An 18,147-nucleotide genomic window follows, 5' to 3' on the forward strand; every position below is an offset into this window, starting at 1 on the left:
TCTCAGTTGTTGCATGTGCAGATCTAGTTCCTTGAGTAGGGATCGAACTCAGGCCCCCTACATTGGGAGCACAGAGTCTTTCTTAGCCACTAGACCACTAGGCTTTCTTGGCCTGATGTCTTCAGCTATTTGGTTCATCTGACTGTCTTCTTCTTTTTTTGCTGCACTGAGTCTTTGCTGCTGCAAGGGCTTTTCTCTAGTTGTAGGGAGTGAGGGCTACTCTCTAATCGCAGTGCATAGATTTCTCTTTGTGGTGGCTTCTCTTGTTTCGGATCACAGGCTCTAGGGCACACAGGTTTCAGTAGTTGCTGCTGCCGGGCCGTAGATCACAGGCTCAGTGGTTGGGGCACACAGGCTTAGTTGTCCTGTAATAGGTTGGATCTTAGTCCCCCAACCAGTGATCAAACCCATGTCAACTGTGTTGGAAGGCAGATTTTTAACCCCTGAACCACTACGGACGTCCATGTTGGCCTCCTTGACATCTATCCAAGCCCAGACAGCCTTAGTCTGCGGGCCTGGCATTCTTCCAGACTCCTCTCAGACGCTATTTCCAGCAAGTGTCCTGTCTGCAGCCTTCCACTCACGCTGAGTACTGCTCTCAGCACTCGTACGTTTAGTTTACACCCTGCTGTTAATTTGTGACTCTTTGCAAGTTGTGTCATGTGTGTGTATTGTCTATAAGGTAGACAGGCCCCTGAGATCAAGATCTGTCTTCTCGTTTTGTTTTGTTTTTTAATCTCCATTCTCCTCCCTCACAAACACTACCAGCAATAACAATGAGCATCGAGTACCGGGTATTACGTATCACAGACAAAAATGCTCATAAAGATGCTCAGAGGTTTGCCCGCCTTGCAAACAAACACTATGGAGGTGGAAAACTGAGTTTTCAAAGCTGAAGAATGTGGGGGAGAGAGTTCTTTACCGTCCATCTGGCCTGACAGGGCTGTTAAGAATCACAGAAGTGGGAGGTATGTTCCATAAGAACATGGAACATGAGAAGACTGCATAGAACTGGAAAAGATTGCTCTTTCAGAACAATCTTCAGACATCACATCGTCCTGCCTTAGCAGATAAATGTAAAAGAAATTACAGTCAGAAAATTTTACTTTGGCATTGGAAATTCTAAAATAGCTTTTTCCAACAGTCTGCTTTATTTTTTTCCCCAGAGTCTTTACCATGAGTTTCCTTGAGATATCCACTTAAGTGATTTGTGTTCTCAGCTTTTCAAAATTGTTATTTCTTTTTTAAAAACTCCCCTGGACTTCCCTGGTGGTCTAGTGGTTAGAATTCTGAGTTTCCAATGCAGGGGATGTGGATTTGATCCCTGGGCAGGGAAGCTCTGAATGCCATGTGACTGGGCCAAAAAATAAAAATAAAAATTCCCAGGTGGCACTAGTGGTAAAGAACCCGTCTGCTAGTTAGAACCACTTAAGAGATATGAGTTTGATCTCTCGGTTGGGAAGATTCCTGGAGAAGGAAATGGCAACGTACTGCAGTATTCTTGCCTGGAAAATTCTATAAACAGAGAAACCTGGCAGGCTATAGTCCATGGGGTTGCAACAGTTGGTCACAACTGAGCTCACACACACACACCAAATTAATGGTGCAAATTTTCATAATCTGGGAAGACCTGATTGTGTGGATCACAACAAACTGAAAAATTCTTCAAGAGACAGGAATACCAGAACACCTGACCTGCCTCCTAAGAAATCTGTATGCAGGTCAAGAAGCAACAGTTAGAAGTGTACATGGAACAACAGACTGACTGGTTCCAAATCAGGAAAGGAGTACATTAAGGCTCATATTGTCATTCTGCTTATTTAACTTATATGCAGAGAACATCATGCGAAATGTCAGGCTGGATGAAACACAAGCTAGAATCAAGATTGCTAGGAGAAATATCAAAACCTCAGATATGCAGATGACACCACCCTTAGGGCAGAAAGCGAAGAGAAACTAAAGAAGCTCTTGATGAAACTGAAAGAGGAGAGTGAAAAAACTGACTTAAAACTCAACATTCAGAAAACTAAGATCATGGCATCCGGCCCCATCACTTCATGGCAAATAGATGGGGAAACAATGGAAACAATGACAGACTTTATTTTCTTGAGATCCAATATCACTGCAGACGATAACTGCAGCCATGAAATTAAAAAATGCTTACTTCTTGGAAGAAACCTAGACAGCATATTAAAAAGCAGAGACATTCCTTTGCTAACAAAGGTCTGTCTAGTCAAAGCTATGGTTTCTCCAGTAGTCATGTATGGATGTGAGAGTCGGACTATAAAGAAAGCTGAGTGCTGAAGAATTGATGCTTTTGAACTGTGGTGTTGGAGAAGACTCTTGAGAGTCTCTTGGACTGCAAGGAGATCCCACCAGTCCTGAATATTCATTGGAAGGACTGATGCTGAAGCTGAAACTCCAATACCTTGGCCATCTGATGCAAGGAACTGACTCATTGGAAAAGACCCTGATGCTGGGAAAGATTGAAGGCTGGAAGAGAAGGGGACGACAGAGGATGAGAGGGTTGGATGGCATCACCGACTCGATGGACATGAGTCTGAGTACACTCCGGGAGTTGGTGATGGACAGGGAAGCCTGGCGTGCTGCGATTCATCGGGTCGTAAAGAGTCGAACACAACTGGGCGACTGAACTGAACCGGGAAGACCAAGGTGCTGGGTGGCTCGTGGCCACAAGGGGGCGTAGTCTCCCTAGTTCTGGGCTAAGGAGAGGCCTCTGATGACCCCACGGTGCCCAGGCTCAGCGTAGCAGGGACTTCAATCCTCTCCTGTCCGCAGCCCAGGTGCAGGGGTTTGATGGACAACAGGCCACTCCTCTCCGGGCAGCTCCCACAGCGGGTACATCTGGGGTGCAGGAGGCCAGGAGCGGTCAGGCTGGGAGGAGGTCCTGTTCAAATTACAGACTGTGGCAGGAGTGCTGTGTTGGCAGCTTCGCCCAGGAGCCAGGAGGGCGGTGGTGTCTGGGGCATGACCTTGGGTGGCTGGGGTGCTGGTTAGGGTGTTGGGCAGAGCCTGGCTGGTGACGCTGAGAGCGCGTGGGTGTGGCAACCACAACAGAGATGGAGGCCCCAAGGGGCCTGTGGGATCCACTGTGCTGCCCTGCTAGCTCTGCCCAGCCCGGCCGGAACTGGGATGGTGTGCTGTGGTCCAGGCAGAGACCACGGTTTTCATTGAGGTCCACTACGGTCTGGCATTACCTTGTCTAAAAGTAGCTCTTCTGCAGTCGAGCTGAATGGCTGCTCTTCCTCCAAATGACTTGGACTTTGCTTCATTCACGTATTCATTCACTTACTCATACCAGGCCATCAACCTGTGTTGAGTGTGGCCTGTAGCCAGGCACCATGGAAATACAAGACAGTGGGCCCTCATGGACACGTATGTTGTGCTACCATATCTTTTTTTCGTTTTTTTCATTCTTTTTAAAAAATACTTATTTGGTGGCTCCAGGTCTTAGTTGCATCATGTGGGATGTTTTAGTTATGGCATGGGGGAGCTAGCTCCCTGACTAAGGGTCGAAGCTGGGCCCTCTGCATTGGGAACTCAGAGTTTTAGCCACTGGACCACTAGGGAAGTCCTATGTCTCCATATTCCATATTTTTATTCACACTTTTCTCCCCATCACCCTCAGTCTGGCCAGGTTTTACCACTCTTGGAGACTTCCTCAAACCTCACCAGCTCCAGGAAGTCCCTTCTGATTACTCCACAGGGAGGAAAAGTACCTGGTTTGTCCCATTCACTGTTACATCCTGAATGCCTAATACCATCCCCGGTGTAAGGAGGGGCTCGATAAGTGTTTGTTGATTTGAATGAATCAGATGATCTTGTCTGTCTCGGATTTCACAGTCCAGATTGCCTAAAACTTTCACTTGGCAAGTCATCAGGTCCTGCCTGTGACATCTCTCCTACTCAACTGCTGTGTTTATTACCACCCGATGCTTTGTGGCTGGGTTAGGCAGGTCTCTTCACTCACAAGGGATGGGAAGGAATTTATTGGCTCATTTAAACACATACTAGGAGATGGGCAGGAAGGGTTGAGCCTACCTTACGGGATGACCTGGCTTCCCTGAGAGCTCAGTTGGTAAAGAATTCGCCTGCAGTGCAGGAGACCCCGGTTTGATTCCTGGGTTGGGAAGATCCCCTGGAGAAGGGAAAGGCTACCTACTGCAGCATTCTGGCCTGGAGAATTCCATGGACTACAGTCCATGGGGTCACAAAGAATCAGACATGACTGAGCGACATTCACTTTCACTTTCTTAGGGGACAACAGCAATCTGGGACTATATCAGGATCCCCTACTATTCACAATGGCTTCTCTCTTTGATATCTTTATCCCTTGCTTTTGCAAACAGGCTTTCTCCACCCAGAAGATGGCTGTCAGTGGTCCGGACTTACATCCTTCAAGCTCACCAAATCCAAGAAGAATAGGATTTTCCTCTCCAGCTCCAATTTTGAAATTCTGGTAAAAACTCTGCTAGATTTGTTTTGTTTTGTTTTTTATTCCCTACCTTTCTCTTGGACCAGTCACGCTAACCAGGGGCAGTGAGGTAGGTTGATTGGCAGCCCTTACATGATTGGCTGAGTTGGACTAGAAAAAGGGCAGTTGATCCCCCAAAAGGTGATTGAGAAAAACAGATGTGGCCTTTGGGAAGAGCTGAGGCCACCACCCTGATGGGTATCCACAACAGTGGTGGTACTGTGTTCTCACATATCAATATATTCCATGATACTGGGGAAACATACATGTACATAGTGCCTTTGCTGATAATAAAATCTTGGTCAATATTGGCTCATTTACAGGAAAAGGAGTTTAGTGTCTTGTTTTGTTTTGGGCTGAAATCCCCAGTGGATCTTCCCTGCACTTTGCATGAGCTGTCTGTCCTGTCACAGCTGCTATGGGTGGGTCGTCGGTCTCAGAGTGTGAAACTGGAGACAATCCTGGAACCTGTGACTTCTGGTTTTCCTTCTGAGAAAATCTTCCAAGCCAAGCAGTGTGAGTAATATTGGCTTTTTGTCTCAAAAAGGAGAATGGCTCTAAGATTGGTTTTTCTATTTGTGTTTCTTTGTTTGTTTTGGTAAAAAGCAGAGATGGCAATTTTGTAAAATGGAGTTGTTAGGATGGTCTCAGGAATGGGGCCTTTTGAAAAGATATTGTTCAGTTGCTAAGTGCGCGACTTTTTGCCACCCCACGAACTGCAGCATGCCAGGCTTCCCTGCCCTTCACCATCTCCCAAACTCATGTCCTTTGAGTTGGTGATGTCATCCAACCATCTCATCCTCTGTCGCCTCCTTTCAAAAGATGAGGCACTCCTATCTGAAGAGCATGAGGCTTTCACTAGCCCTATTGGGTAGTGTTATTGTACCTATTTTTTTGATGAGGAAACTGAGGCCCAGTGATGGTAACATGGTCACAGAGCTATAGGAGGTGGGGAGCAAAACCTGTCTGGATGGGGAGCCATGTGCCAGAGGCTTTGTATATCTCATATCATTTAATCTGCACTGCAGTCCTCTGAGACCAGAACAAGATGACAAGCTTGGAAAATTTTAAATGCCTTGCCGAGGGTCACAGGCACAAGTAGGGCTGGGATTCATTGATTCAAAAGCCCGTATTATTTTCTCTTCCTGATACTGCATGACCTGGCCCAGGTCACTTTATCTCCATGTGCTTCCATTTCGTAATCTGTAGTACGTGAATAATTAGTAGAGACCTCCTGGGTTTGTTGGGAGGGTTAGATGAATTGCCTCTTACACGTAGAGGACCTATTGTTGTTTGTTGTTGTTATTATGTCACAAGACCTCCCTCCGGGTCACAAGTCAGGCCACTCCCTTTTGCAGAAAAACCAGATCCCGTGGGAGCCCCTTCCTGGCCCAGGTGCTCCTGAGGCCCGGCTGCAGGTGCCTGGGAAAGTTTGCAACGGGCAGCTAGGGAACAAAGGCTCCAGGTGCTGGGTGATGCTTTGTCTGGCGGCAGGCCTGTTTCCTGCTCGATCAGGTTGCTCTCGGCTGGCTCAGCTCCTGGAGCTGACCGCCCCCCTTAGCCCCCCCATCCCTGCCAGCTGAGGGCTGAGGACTGGGCCTGGTGATGCAGGACAGGGCCCAGCTGGACAAGGCCCTTCCTTTCTGGAGCCCAGCCCAGGGATTTCACTGGCTGAAGCAGGAAGCCTTGGGGCACTGGGCCCATCTTCTGGCTCCTTCCCATCCTCCATCTATGGGGTGGCCCCGTGAGGCGGAGAGAGGCTGGGCCTCGGGGCCAGTATCTGAGACCTGGGGTTGAATGCCAGCCGGGGAAGGAAATAGTGGGTCCCCCTAGGCAAGTGACTTTTTCTCTATACCTCTCAGTTTCCCTAGTAGGAACTAGGGACCCCATGGACTGTTCAGGAGGTTGGGCTGGTTCCTGGATAAAGCCCTTGACGGCCCTAAACATTTCTCGGGGCCCCCAACACGGCCTGTGAGAGACAGAACTCCCAACCCTTTGGAGGCTGATCTTAGTACAACACAAAACGAGATCCTGTGTCATTCCCCTCTCCAGAAAACACGCTGCAAGCCCTGGCTTGTGGCCCTGCCCGCCCTATCCCACTGCAGCTCCAAGCCGTCAGCTTCTGCAGGTTCTGTGAACAGGAGTCTCTTCCTGCTTCGGGGCTTGTGCGCTGGCCGTCCCTTGACACTGGGACACTTCGTGCTCTGGGTCTTCTAGGGGCTGTCCTTGTCACTTGGATCCTAGTTCTCAGGTGTCACCTCCTCAGGGAAGCCCTCTTTGGTCACCCCCTAATCTAGCCCCTGTCTCATCCCTCCCTGACAACCTCATCCTGTTCCATTCACTCGAAGCACTCACCTCTCTCTGAAGCTGTGTGTCTGTGTGTGTCCCTCAGTTGTGCCTGACTTCTTTGCCACCCCATGGACTGTAGCCTGCCAGGCTCTTCTGTCCTTGTTTTTAATTTGTCTCCCTTTCTGTTGTCTGCCTCTCCACTGGAACATAAGCTCCCAGAGGGAAGGGCCTAGTCTTTATTTCTTTCTGCTGCCTCCCCAGTTCTAGAACAGTCCCTGGTGCTCAGGGACTCTCTCTAGATACCTGCTCTGTAAAACTCACTTTAAAAAATATGTTTATTTATTTGGCTGTCCTGGGTCTTAGTTGCAGCATGCAGGATCTTTAGTTGGAGCAAGTGGGATCTAGTTCCCTGACCAAGGATCAAACTCAGGCCCCCTGCACTGGGAAGGTGGGCTCTTAGCCTCTGGACCACCAGGGAAGTCCTATATAAGACTCACTTAAAATATTTTTTATTATTATTATTCGTTTATTTGGCTGCTCAAGGGATATTTTAATTGCAGTATGTGGGATCTAGTTCCTGGTCCAGGGATCAAACCCAGGCCCCCTGCACTGGGAGCACAGCGTCTTAGCCACTGGGCCACCAGGGAGGTCCCAAGACCCATTGTGAATGAAGGGCTCGGTGTCCCTCATGCCTCTGTGGTCTGGGCAGTGGACCGGAGCTGTAGTGAAGGAGCTCTGCAGGTATGAAGTTGCTTTGATTTCCAAAACACTTTCTTACGCAGTGCCTCATCTAAACCGCATGTCACACCTACCTGTAAGACAGGTCGGGCAAGATCAGAAGCCCCGTTTTATAGATGAGAAAATTGAGGTGCCCAGAGGCTTAAGGAACATGCCTAAGGTCATATGCGTCATAGGTGCCAAACCAGGACTAGAGACTTCAGAAACTCTTTTCAGGACTCCAGACCAGATATGAGAATGCCTTAAAAGAGAAAAATCCACATTCCAAACCTATTTTTCCCTTAGGTTGTCTTACAGATAAGCACATACTCAGAATTACTGCATGAGGGGGTAGTACTCTGGTCTTCAACGTTCTTTTTCTCATTTTATTTTTATTTATTTATTTATTTCATTTTATTTTTTAAAAAAATCTTTTTAAATTGAAGTACAATTGATTCTAAGGTTTTCTTGAGCTCTGTGATCTATATGTAACCCTTGAGTCACATCCAGGGAAACTCTAAAATATGCCCTCTTTCTTGGCTGAGAAACCCCAGTTTCTTCCCTACCTTGGAATTATAGCAGTGTCTCTAAATAGTACAGGCTTCCCAGATGGTGTTAATGGTAAAGAATCCACCTGCTACTGCAGGAGACATGAGAGACTCGGGTTGGGAAGATCCCCTGGAGGAGGGCATGGCAACCCACTCCAGTATTCTCACCTGGAGAATCCATGGACAGAGAAGCCTGGCCGGCTACAGTTCACAGGGTCCTAAAGAGTCGGACATGGCTGAAGCAACTTAGCACTCACGCGCTGAAGAGAAAGGGTGGAAAGAGGTCTTGATAGGCATGTGACGGTTGTTTTCAGTCCAATCACTCTGGGAATGTAATGCAGGTCAGCCTGCGTCAGCCACTCATAGACCCTCCACTGGGGGGCTGTTCAAAATTACGAATGTGATGAGTCATTCGACACCTTCCAATGAATGAGACCAACAATTCTAACCCTCTTGGCACTCTCTTTGAACAGCTCTCATCTTTCTCAAGCTCCTATGGATGTATGTCACAGCCCTTCCCCAAAGATCGTGTGGTGGCACTGGGAAGAAAACTGAAAGGTGAGATGACTTGCTTATGGAGAATTGTCAGTGAGTCAGAGCTCACACAGAGCTCTGGAGTTTCCAGGCCGTTAACTTATCTTCCTGAACATATGAGTCAGGGTCAGTCCAGCCCAGGTAGTACCGGTACGTGCTTCGCCTGCCCTGCTCTTCCGGGCCAGCACCCAGCCTTCACGCATGCACACGCACAGGTGCCCTTCAGCCTCCTTCTCCATACATCCTGGGAGGGGTGCGGGCAGACTTGGCTTATTCATCTCTCTTAAGAGGGCTGAGCTCAGGCTAGAAACTAACCGCAAGATCTGAACCAAAAAAAGAGAAAGTAAATAGTAATCCTTCCTTTTCATAAATGTTGCAACAGCCTAGCTGTAGCTTGGAGCATGTATTTCGAGAATAACCAGAAACAACCAATGTATTTGTCAATAGTAATCAGTTGTAAAACATTATGGTATATTCAGAGAATAGAATACTATAAAGCCATTAAAATTAATGAAATAGGGACTTCCCTAGTGACACAGTGGATAAGACTCCATCCACCAGTGCCGGGGACACGGGTTTGATCCCTGGTCCAGGAGGATCCCACATGCCTCGGAGCAACTAAGCCAGTGTTCCACAATAAGAGAAGCCACAGCAAGGAGAAGCCCACATGCTGTAACTTGAGTAACCCCCACTTGCCACACCTAGAGAAAGCCCGAGAACAGCAAGGAAGACCAAGTGCTGCAAAAAATAAATTAAAAAATAAAAAAAGAATAAAAGAAGTTGCATAGCAGGGTGTGTATTATGCTGTCAATTTTGTGAATGTGTATTATGACTTTTTTTTAACTTTTCATTTTGTATTGGGGTATAGATGATTATCAATGTTGTGATAGTTTCAGGTGAATATCAAAGAGACTCAGCCATCTATACATGTATCCATTCTTCCCCAAACTCCCCTCCCATCCAGGCTGCCGTATGACATTGTGCAGAGTTCCCTGTGTTAGACCCTAGGTTCTTGCCTGGTATCCATTTATGACTCATTTTTTAAAATTATAAATAGATATCTTGTTAAAGGATAAAAACTACAGAAGAATTTAGACCAAGACATGAAACTTCCCATCACCACTTGGCAGCAGTCAGGATAGACTAGGTTATGATGTGGTAACAAACACCTCTGAACATCTTTGGCTTAAAACAACCAAGATTTATTTCTTGCCCACACTTGAATTCCCAATGTGGCTTGCATAGGCTCAGGACTTTGTTTTCAGCACCTTAGTCATCATTAGACTTTTATGAAGTCACCAGCCCCCAAGAGGCTTCAGGGTTCACCACTGCCATGGAAGAGGGCATGAGAACCACACAGGGGTTCTCAAATCACCCCCCCACCAAAGGGACATGTGTCACTTTCCGTCACGTTTCACTGACCACAGATCATGTGGCTGCACCTAACTTCCAGAGAGTACAGTCCTCCTATGTATCCAGAAAAAGGAGGCTAGAAATACTGGTGAGCCCTGGTAATGTCTACTACCCACTGCAAACCAGCTGCATCTTTTGAGGCTTTTGTGTTTACGTTGATATATCAATAACATCAGATATGCAGATGACACCACCCTTATGGCAGAAAGTGAAGAAGAACTAAAGAGCCTCTTGATGAAAGTGAAAGAGGAGAGTGGAAAAGTTAGCTTGAAGCTCAACATTCAGAAAACTAAGATCCTGACATCCAGTCCCATCACTTCATGGCAAATAGATGGGGAAACAGTGGAAACAGTGACAGACTTTATTTTTCTGGGCTCCCAAATCACTGCAGATGGTGATTGCAGCCATGAAATTAAAAGACACTCCTTGGAAGAAAAGTTATGGCCAACCTAGACAGCATGTTAAAAAGCAGAGACATTACTTTGCCAACACAAGTTCATCTAGTCAAGGCTATGGTTTTTCCAGTGGTCATGTATGGATGTAAGAGTTGGACAATAAAGAAAGCTGAGCACCGAAGAATTCATGCTTTTGAACTGTGGTGCTGGAGAAGACTCTTGAGAGTCCCTAGGACTGCAAGGAGATCCAACTAGTCCATCCTAAAGGAGATCAGTCCTGGGTGTTCATTGGAAGGACTGATGTTGAAGCTGAAACTCCAATAATTTGGCCACCTGATCCAAAGAGCTGACTCATTGGAAAAGACCCTGATGCTGGGAAAGATTGAGGGCAGGAAGAGAAGGGGACAACAGAGGATGAGATGGTTGGATGGCACCACCGACTCAATGGACATGGGTTTGGGTAAACTCCTGGAGTTGGTGATGGACAGGGAGGCCTGGCATGCTGCGGTTCATGGGGTCGCAAAGAGTCAGACACAACTGAGCAACTGAACTGAACTGAACTGAACTGATATACATACTAGTTCTATAGTAATTTTAAAGTAAAACACAGGTTTGGTAGTAAGACCTAGGTTTGAATCCCAAGTAGGTTAATTACCTGCTGTGTTCCTTTAGACAAGATCTTGATCTGCCCAAGACTCAATTTTCCCACCTGTACCTGCTTCCTTGAAGAAGGAAATGGCTTCCCACTCCAGTATTTCCACCTGGAGAATTTCATGAACAGAGGAGCCTGGCAGGCTACAGTCCATGATATTGCAAAGAGTCGGACATGACTGAACACGCATGCACCTGCTTTCCGGGCCAACGTAGAGATGAAATGTAATAGTGGAAATGAAACCTATAATAAACAGTAGTTTACACAAGTAATGCTATCTAACTAGGAAATAAAGAGTGCTTGAGGGTGGTGGTTTGGTGGGCTGGAGGTCAGGTGGACCAGGAAATATGGGGAAAGAAAGCCCCTTTCCATCTATTAGATGGAAAATATCTGGATCAGTTTCTTGTGTATCCCATGGCCCCAGACATGCTGTGGGCTTGGAGATGGGAGCATCTTATTAGCCAGGCTACTGCCTGCTTAGATGTAGCCAAGGGTCAGGTGCAAAATATCTGCCCTGCATCAACCGGCCCCATTCAGCCCTTCTGGGCTCTGCTGCTTCCCATCTGAAGCTGAGTGTGCTGGTGAGGGAGAACACTTTCTATTTAAAGGAGGACCGGCATTCATATTAAATCTGTTGTCTGAGGAAATAATGATCCTCACAGCATTTGTAGAGCACAATTTTGTGGCATGTATCAGACCCTTTGATCCAGCAGTCCTCAGTGAGGAATTCATCCTAAGAAAATGACAGAACAAATGAGTAAAGATGGATCTGTACTACTCATAATGGAAAACTGAACACCTAAATGTCTTGACATGGGGGTTGAAACAAACTATAGAATGCTTTTTGTTTATCCAGCTATATCCAGACATGAAAGGATGTCAATTGTCCATGGAAAAGTTACATGAGAAAGAGCAATATATATGTAAAAGTGTAGATGGAGGAGTACATAGATAGATCTCCTATGATCTCATTGTTGAAAAGAATATATAGGGAATTCCCTGGTGATTTCCTGGTGGTGATGACTATGCTTTCACTGCTGAGGGCTAAGGTTCAATTCCTGTTTCAGGTTGAATCTCACAAACTGCTTAGCTCGGGGGGAAAAAAAAAAAGAGTATATACCTTATATATGCTTTGACATTCTGAAAGGATAAATGCCAGAATATTAGCAATTATTGCCTGCAGGGGGTAGGAAAGTGAGAGTGAAAGTCCTTCAGTCAAGTCCGACTCTTTGTGACCCCATGGACTGTAGCCCGCCAGGTTCCTCTGTCCATGGAATTCTCCAGGCAAGAATACTGGAGTGGGTAGCCATTCCCTTCTCCAAGGGATCTTCCAGACCCAGGGATTGAAGTCAGGTCTCCTGCATTGCAGGCAGATTCTTTACCATCTGAGCCACTAGGAAAGCCAGAATATTAGCGATTATTCCCTCCAGGGAGTAGGAAGAGTAGGAATTCTTTTCTTCGCACAAAGAACATGATTAAGTAGTAAAAGGCCAAGTTATTTAACTGTGTCTCCAGGTACATTTTGTGATCATTTAATGTAACCTGCTCACCTCCGGAGGGGACTTGGCCCTTGTCTGGAAGTCAGAAAACCTTGAGGGGTGTGTGTGTGTGTGTGTGTGTGACCTTGGGCAAGCTACCTGGGATGGGAAGCATTTGTACGAACTTTTTACAAATAGATACAGACACATAGAAAGGCTTGTACTTGAGATCACACAGCTCATGGCTCCTGAACTGCATTTTGAACCCGGGGTTTTCCTGATTCTGGGTCAGGATATTCTTACATTACATCACAGCCACCCCTTTCTGAGTTTCATCTCTAAAATGACAGGGTCAGAATACAGTCCCTTTCAGCTGAAAAGATTCAATGTCCGCAGGAAGTCGCCCCTCCCCCATCATTCCTGGTGTATCACAGGCCCCAGAGTTGGTATGCATGCCCTGTTCATCAGATGCCAGCCTTCCCCAGGGGAAGGGGCTCCAGGCTGGGGGTTGGAGAGAGCTCCTGGCCTGCCCAGGGCCATCTAGAGGGGGCAGGGGGTGGGTGGGTGTGCTCTCTGGCCAGGCGTCTGGCTGGGTGCCTGCAGAACCGGGCGAAAATTGCCCACGAGGGCTGGCTGGGAGCCCAAGAACTTGTTGTCTTTCCCTTTAAACAGACACAGGCTGTCTGTTAAGATTCTGGAAACATCTGACCTTTCGCAGAGCATCTCAGGCAGGGCTGGAGGGCGGTCCTTCCCTTTCTGTAAGTGCTTTAACCCTTTCCACACAATCCTGGACAACAATCCTAACAACCACAACAAAAAAGGAGATCAGTTTCCAAGGAACAGGAAAGGTTCATTGGGTCTCTCTCCTTTGGATTGTCTGGGGTGCAGAGCAGAGATTTTGAGCCCAGAAGTCTCCTGCCTCACTTGCTCAGTTCCTGGTCTCAGGAGCCTGAGCTTAGAGGGAGGAGAGGGGCTGAAAGGAGAACAAAGGGGCCTGGGACTTCAGGGTGGGAGTGGGAACTGCTCCTCTGACCGACCGAACAGTGTATGCCTTCATATTTCCTACAAAGGTTTACATTTGGGTATAGCAGGGCACCTGCTGGGTATCAGGCAGTGAGTGAGGTGATACAAGGCCAACACAATGGCAAACAAACCAAGAGAGAAATGTTCTATGCCTCTGGAAAGGTTCATTTTCTGGGAGAGTGTGTGTGTGCTGAGTCAGGCAGTCGTGTTCGACTCTTTGCGACCCCATGGACTGCAGCCCGCCAGGCTCCTCTGTCCATGGACCCCCAGGCAAGAATCCTGGAGTGGGTTGCCATTTCCTCCTCCAGGAAATCTTCCCAACCCAGGGATCGAACCCACTTCTCTTGCATCTGCTGCGTTGGCAAGCAGATTCTTTACTACTGTGCCACCTGGGAAGCCCTCTGAGGGCGTGGGCTGTGATGAAATAATCACAAGAACAGGGACCCCCCTGGCGGTTCAATGGTTAAGAATCCACCTTCCAGTGCAGTCCCTGGCTGGGGATCTAAGATCCCACATGCCATGTGGTCAAAAAATTTAAAAATATATATTTTTTTATTTAAAAAAAAAGAGTTAAAAAAATAATCACAAGCTCAAATGTCAAATGACAATAGGGTAAAGTGCTAGGGAGGATACAAATGGTGCCCAGAGTGTCTGATGGTGGAGATATAATATGGGAAGGTCAGAGGAGGCGTTCCTGACACCTGGGAGCGGGGGTCCAAAGGGTTACTGCTTGATGATTGAGCACAACCCCTGCAGGCAGCACACAGAAGCTTATTAAAATGCAGGATCTTAGTCCCCATTCCAGATCTTCAGAATCTAAATCTGCATTTTAATCAGATCCCCCAGGTGATCCCTGGGTCAGGAAGATCCCCTGGAGATGGCTACTCCCTCCACTATTCTTGCCTGGAGAATCCCAGGGACAGAGGAGCCTGGAGGGCTACAGTCCATGGGGTTGCAAAATGTCGGACACGACAGAAGCAACTTAGCATTGATACACATACCCAGGTGATCCGGCTATATATGAAAGTTTGAGAAGCGTTGCTAAGGGTTGAACTAGGAGTTCCCAGTCTCGGTATACCTTGAAACTGGAGGAGAACCTTCCGGGTAAGAGCTCTGGGATGGGAAGGAGCAGGCAGCGGGATGGGAGGGATGGGAGTCAAGGGCTATTAGTGTATGTATGTACAGTGGAACCAGGAACAACAACAAGAGTTTGAAATGTGAAGGTCTGCTTACATGCACATTTTTTCCAATAAATATGTACAATACTACATAATCTGTGGTTGGTTGAATATGGGGATATAGAACCATGGATTGTCGCTGTCATTTAGTCCCTAAATCGTGTCTGACTCTTCAGCCTCATGGACTATACAGCACACCAGTCCATGTAGCTTCTCTGTCCATGGAATTCTCCAGGCAACTATGCTGCAGTGGGTTGCCGTTTCCTTCTCCAGGGGATCTTTCTGACCCAGGGACTGAACCCCTGACTCCTGTGTCTCCTGCACTGGCAGGCCGATTCTTTAACCCTGAGCCGCCTAGGAAGCCAAGGAGGCTCAGAGGGAGTATGCTAAAGAAGAGAGCTGGAAGGAAAAGAGACTGTGCCAGAGAAAGTGATTCCTGAACTGAGGACCTTGGTAATGGGGCCAATTACTTCCAGTAACTGGGCGCGGTGGCTGAGGTGAGGGAGAGAGGTCCTTGGAGACTTGAGGAACCAGATTTAGGACGTGTCTCCCACGTGGATGCTGAAGTCATCAAGGACAATGACAGGGCTTTAGCTGGAGAGAAAAACGGGGAGCCACGTGCCTAAGTCTCCAGTGACTACAGGGGAGTGGCTGGGAGGTGGGTGGACAACCTCAGGGCATTTACCAGAGGGTGGAAGAGTGTGGTTCAGGAGAGCCATGGGGATGTGATCCTGAAATGTGTGGATGTGGATTCATGTTCCAAGAGACCCGGGGGAGATGGGGGGTGGGGTGCAGGATGGAGGAGAGCCAAGAAGTGCCCAGTATTATGGAGGATGCCAGTGAGGCAGGGAAAAAAACCCAGTGAGGTAAAGGTTTTAAGTATATAGCAGTTGTTCTCATTTCTTTTTTCTATTTGTTTCTTTCTCTTTCTTCTTCTTCTTTTTTTTTTTTCCTATTTTTAAATTATTTTCCTTACTTTTTTTTTGGCAGTTGTTCTCAAAGTTTGCTTTTTCCACCTGTAGCAGTGGCTTCATCTCATCTTTTGGAAACTTATTAGATATGTAAATTTTGGGGTCCCACCTGTATCAGCTGGGTGGAGCCCAGAAATCTGTGCTACTTATTTATTTATTTATGGCTTGGACTTTGTTCCTATGTGAGGGCTTTCTCTAGTTGCAGTGAGTGGGGGATACTCTCTAGTTGTGGTGCGTGAGCTTCTCAATGTGGTGACTTCTCTTGTGAAGCATGGCTGTGGGGTGCAGGGACTTCAGTAGTTGAGGCTCATGGGCTCTAAAGCTTGGGGTCAGTAATTGTGGTGTAGGTTTAGTTCCCCGTGGCATGTGGGATCTTCCCAGACTAGGGATCAAACCCGTGCAGCCTGCATTGGCAGGTGGATTCTTAACCACTGGACCACCAGAGAACTCTGAAATCTGTGCTTTTTAAAAAGAAAATCTACTGAAGTATGGTTGATTTACAATGCTGTGCTAATTTCTGCTATACAGTAAAGTGACTCCGTTTTATATATATATTCTTTTTTGTATTCTTTTCCACTATGGTTTATCACAGGATATTGAATAGACAATATCCTGTGCTGTCCAGTAGGACCTTGTTTATCCATCCTATATACAATAGTTTGAATCTGCTAATCCCAAACTCCCAGTTCTTCCTTCTCCCACCCCCTTCTCCTTTGGCAATGACAAGTCTGCTCTCTATGTCTGTGAATCTGTTTCTGTTTCATAAATATGGTCATTTGTGTCATATTTTAGGTTCTATATGTTGATATAAGTGATATCATATGGCATTTGTCTTTCTCTTTTTGACTTACTTTGCTTCGTATGAAAATCTCTAGGTCCATCCCTGTTGCTTTAAATGGCATTATTTCACTCTTTTTAAGGCTGAGTAATATTCCATTGTGTGTATCTTTGTGTGTGTGTTGTATGTGTGTATCACATCTTCTTTATCCACTCATCTGTCCATGGACATTTAGGTTGTTCCCATATCTTGACTAATGGAAGTAGTGCTTCTATGAACATAATGGTTCATGTATCTTTTTGAATTATAATTTTATCTAGGTATATGCCCCCTGGAATAGGAAATGGCAACCCACTCCAGTATTCTTGCCTGGAAAATTCCACGGACAGAAGAACCTGGCTGGCTGCAGTCCATCAGGTCATAAGGAGCTGGACACGACTGAGCGACTGAACACTGGGTATATGCCCAAGAGTGAGAAGCAATCTGTGCTTTCAACAAGGTTTTGGTGATTTTTATATATGTTCAAGTTTGAGAGCCACAGGAATGTGATAATGGGAAAAGTGATTCACCTTATGAAAAACAAACAAAACTGAATCTCATGAAATCTACCACCACATGAAAAAGTGAATTTTGGGTTAAAGACCTAAATGTGTCCAGAAGACTATGAAGTTAATAATGTAAAATAATGAAGAATATCTTTGTGACCTTGGGATAGGAATTAACTTATTAAGCAAAATTTCAAAAGCATAAACCATAAGGCAAAAAAAAATCAATTGATTTGATTACTGCCCAAGTATGAGTTCATTGACAAGGTTAACAAATGACAAAATTGGGAGAATATATTTATGATCTCTAAAGCCAACAAAGAACTAATATCTAGATTCAGAATATACTAGTAATTTCTGCAAGTCAGTAAGAAAATCTTCTTGCAAGTCAAATGGCAGGAAAATGGGCAAAGAAAAAAAGGTGATTTACAGGAGGAATTTAAAAGTTAACAAATACAGAAGGAGATGTTAAGATGTATTGGAAATCAGAGAAATATAAATTAAAGCAATAGATGTTAGCAGTTTTAGTTATAATAGCCCCAAACTTCCCAAAGAGGAAATAACCCAAATGTCCATTAGTAGGTGAAACAAACTGATGTTCATACAATAAATACTACTCAGTGATTAAAAAAAAAAAGAATGAACTATTGATACAGCTCTCAAAAGCATTATGCTTAGTGAAAGCGGTTGGACACAAGAGTACATACTGTATGCTTCTATTTGTATGGAGTTCTAGAAGAGGCAGAAAAATTTAGTGATAAAAATCAGATCACTGGTTGTGGAGATGGGGAGGGTAGACTGATCACAAAGGGAACGCTTAGGGTTGATGGGACTGATTTGTCTTGTGTTTACAGATATATCCACTTGTCAAAATTCAAGGAAATGAGTGTAAAATGTGTCACTATCATTGTGTGTAAATTATGCCTTGGTAAACTTGGAGAAGGGCATGGCAACCCACTCCAGTATTCTTGCCTGGAGAATCCCATGGACAGAGGAACCCTACAGCCCATAGTTTCACAAAGAGTCAGAAATACCACTGAAGGGATTTAGCACGCAAACAAACTTAATTTTAAAAATAAAATGTTGCGGTTTCCCTGGTGGCTTAGTGGTAAAGAATCCACCTGCCAATGC

General features: G+C 46.0%; 1 long non-coding RNA gene across 2 annotated transcripts in view; it reads left to right on the forward strand.

Annotated features, from left to right (window-relative positions):
- Nucleotides 1–16,838, forward strand: part of LOC122706914 — a 40,688-nt gene extending 23,850 nt beyond the window's left edge. The window contains exons 3-6 of one of the 2 annotated variants that reach the window (XR_006344502.1): nt 4,371–4,480; nt 4,819–5,011; nt 8,523–8,607; nt 16,792–16,838. This is a non-coding gene — a long non-coding RNA (uncharacterized LOC122706914). Of the gene's footprint in view, nt 1–4,370; nt 4,481–4,818; nt 5,012–8,522; nt 9,187–16,791 lie in introns of those variants that run through there. The other variant, XR_006344501.1, reaches the window with a different exon arrangement.
- Nucleotides 16,839–18,147: the final 1,309 nt, after the last annotated feature.

This window comes from Cervus elaphus, chromosome 13, assembly GCF_910594005.1.
Source record: "Cervus elaphus chromosome 13, mCerEla1.1, whole genome shotgun sequence".
In the NCBI taxonomy this organism is placed as follows: domain Eukaryota; kingdom Metazoa; phylum Chordata; class Mammalia; order Artiodactyla; family Cervidae; genus Cervus; species Cervus elaphus.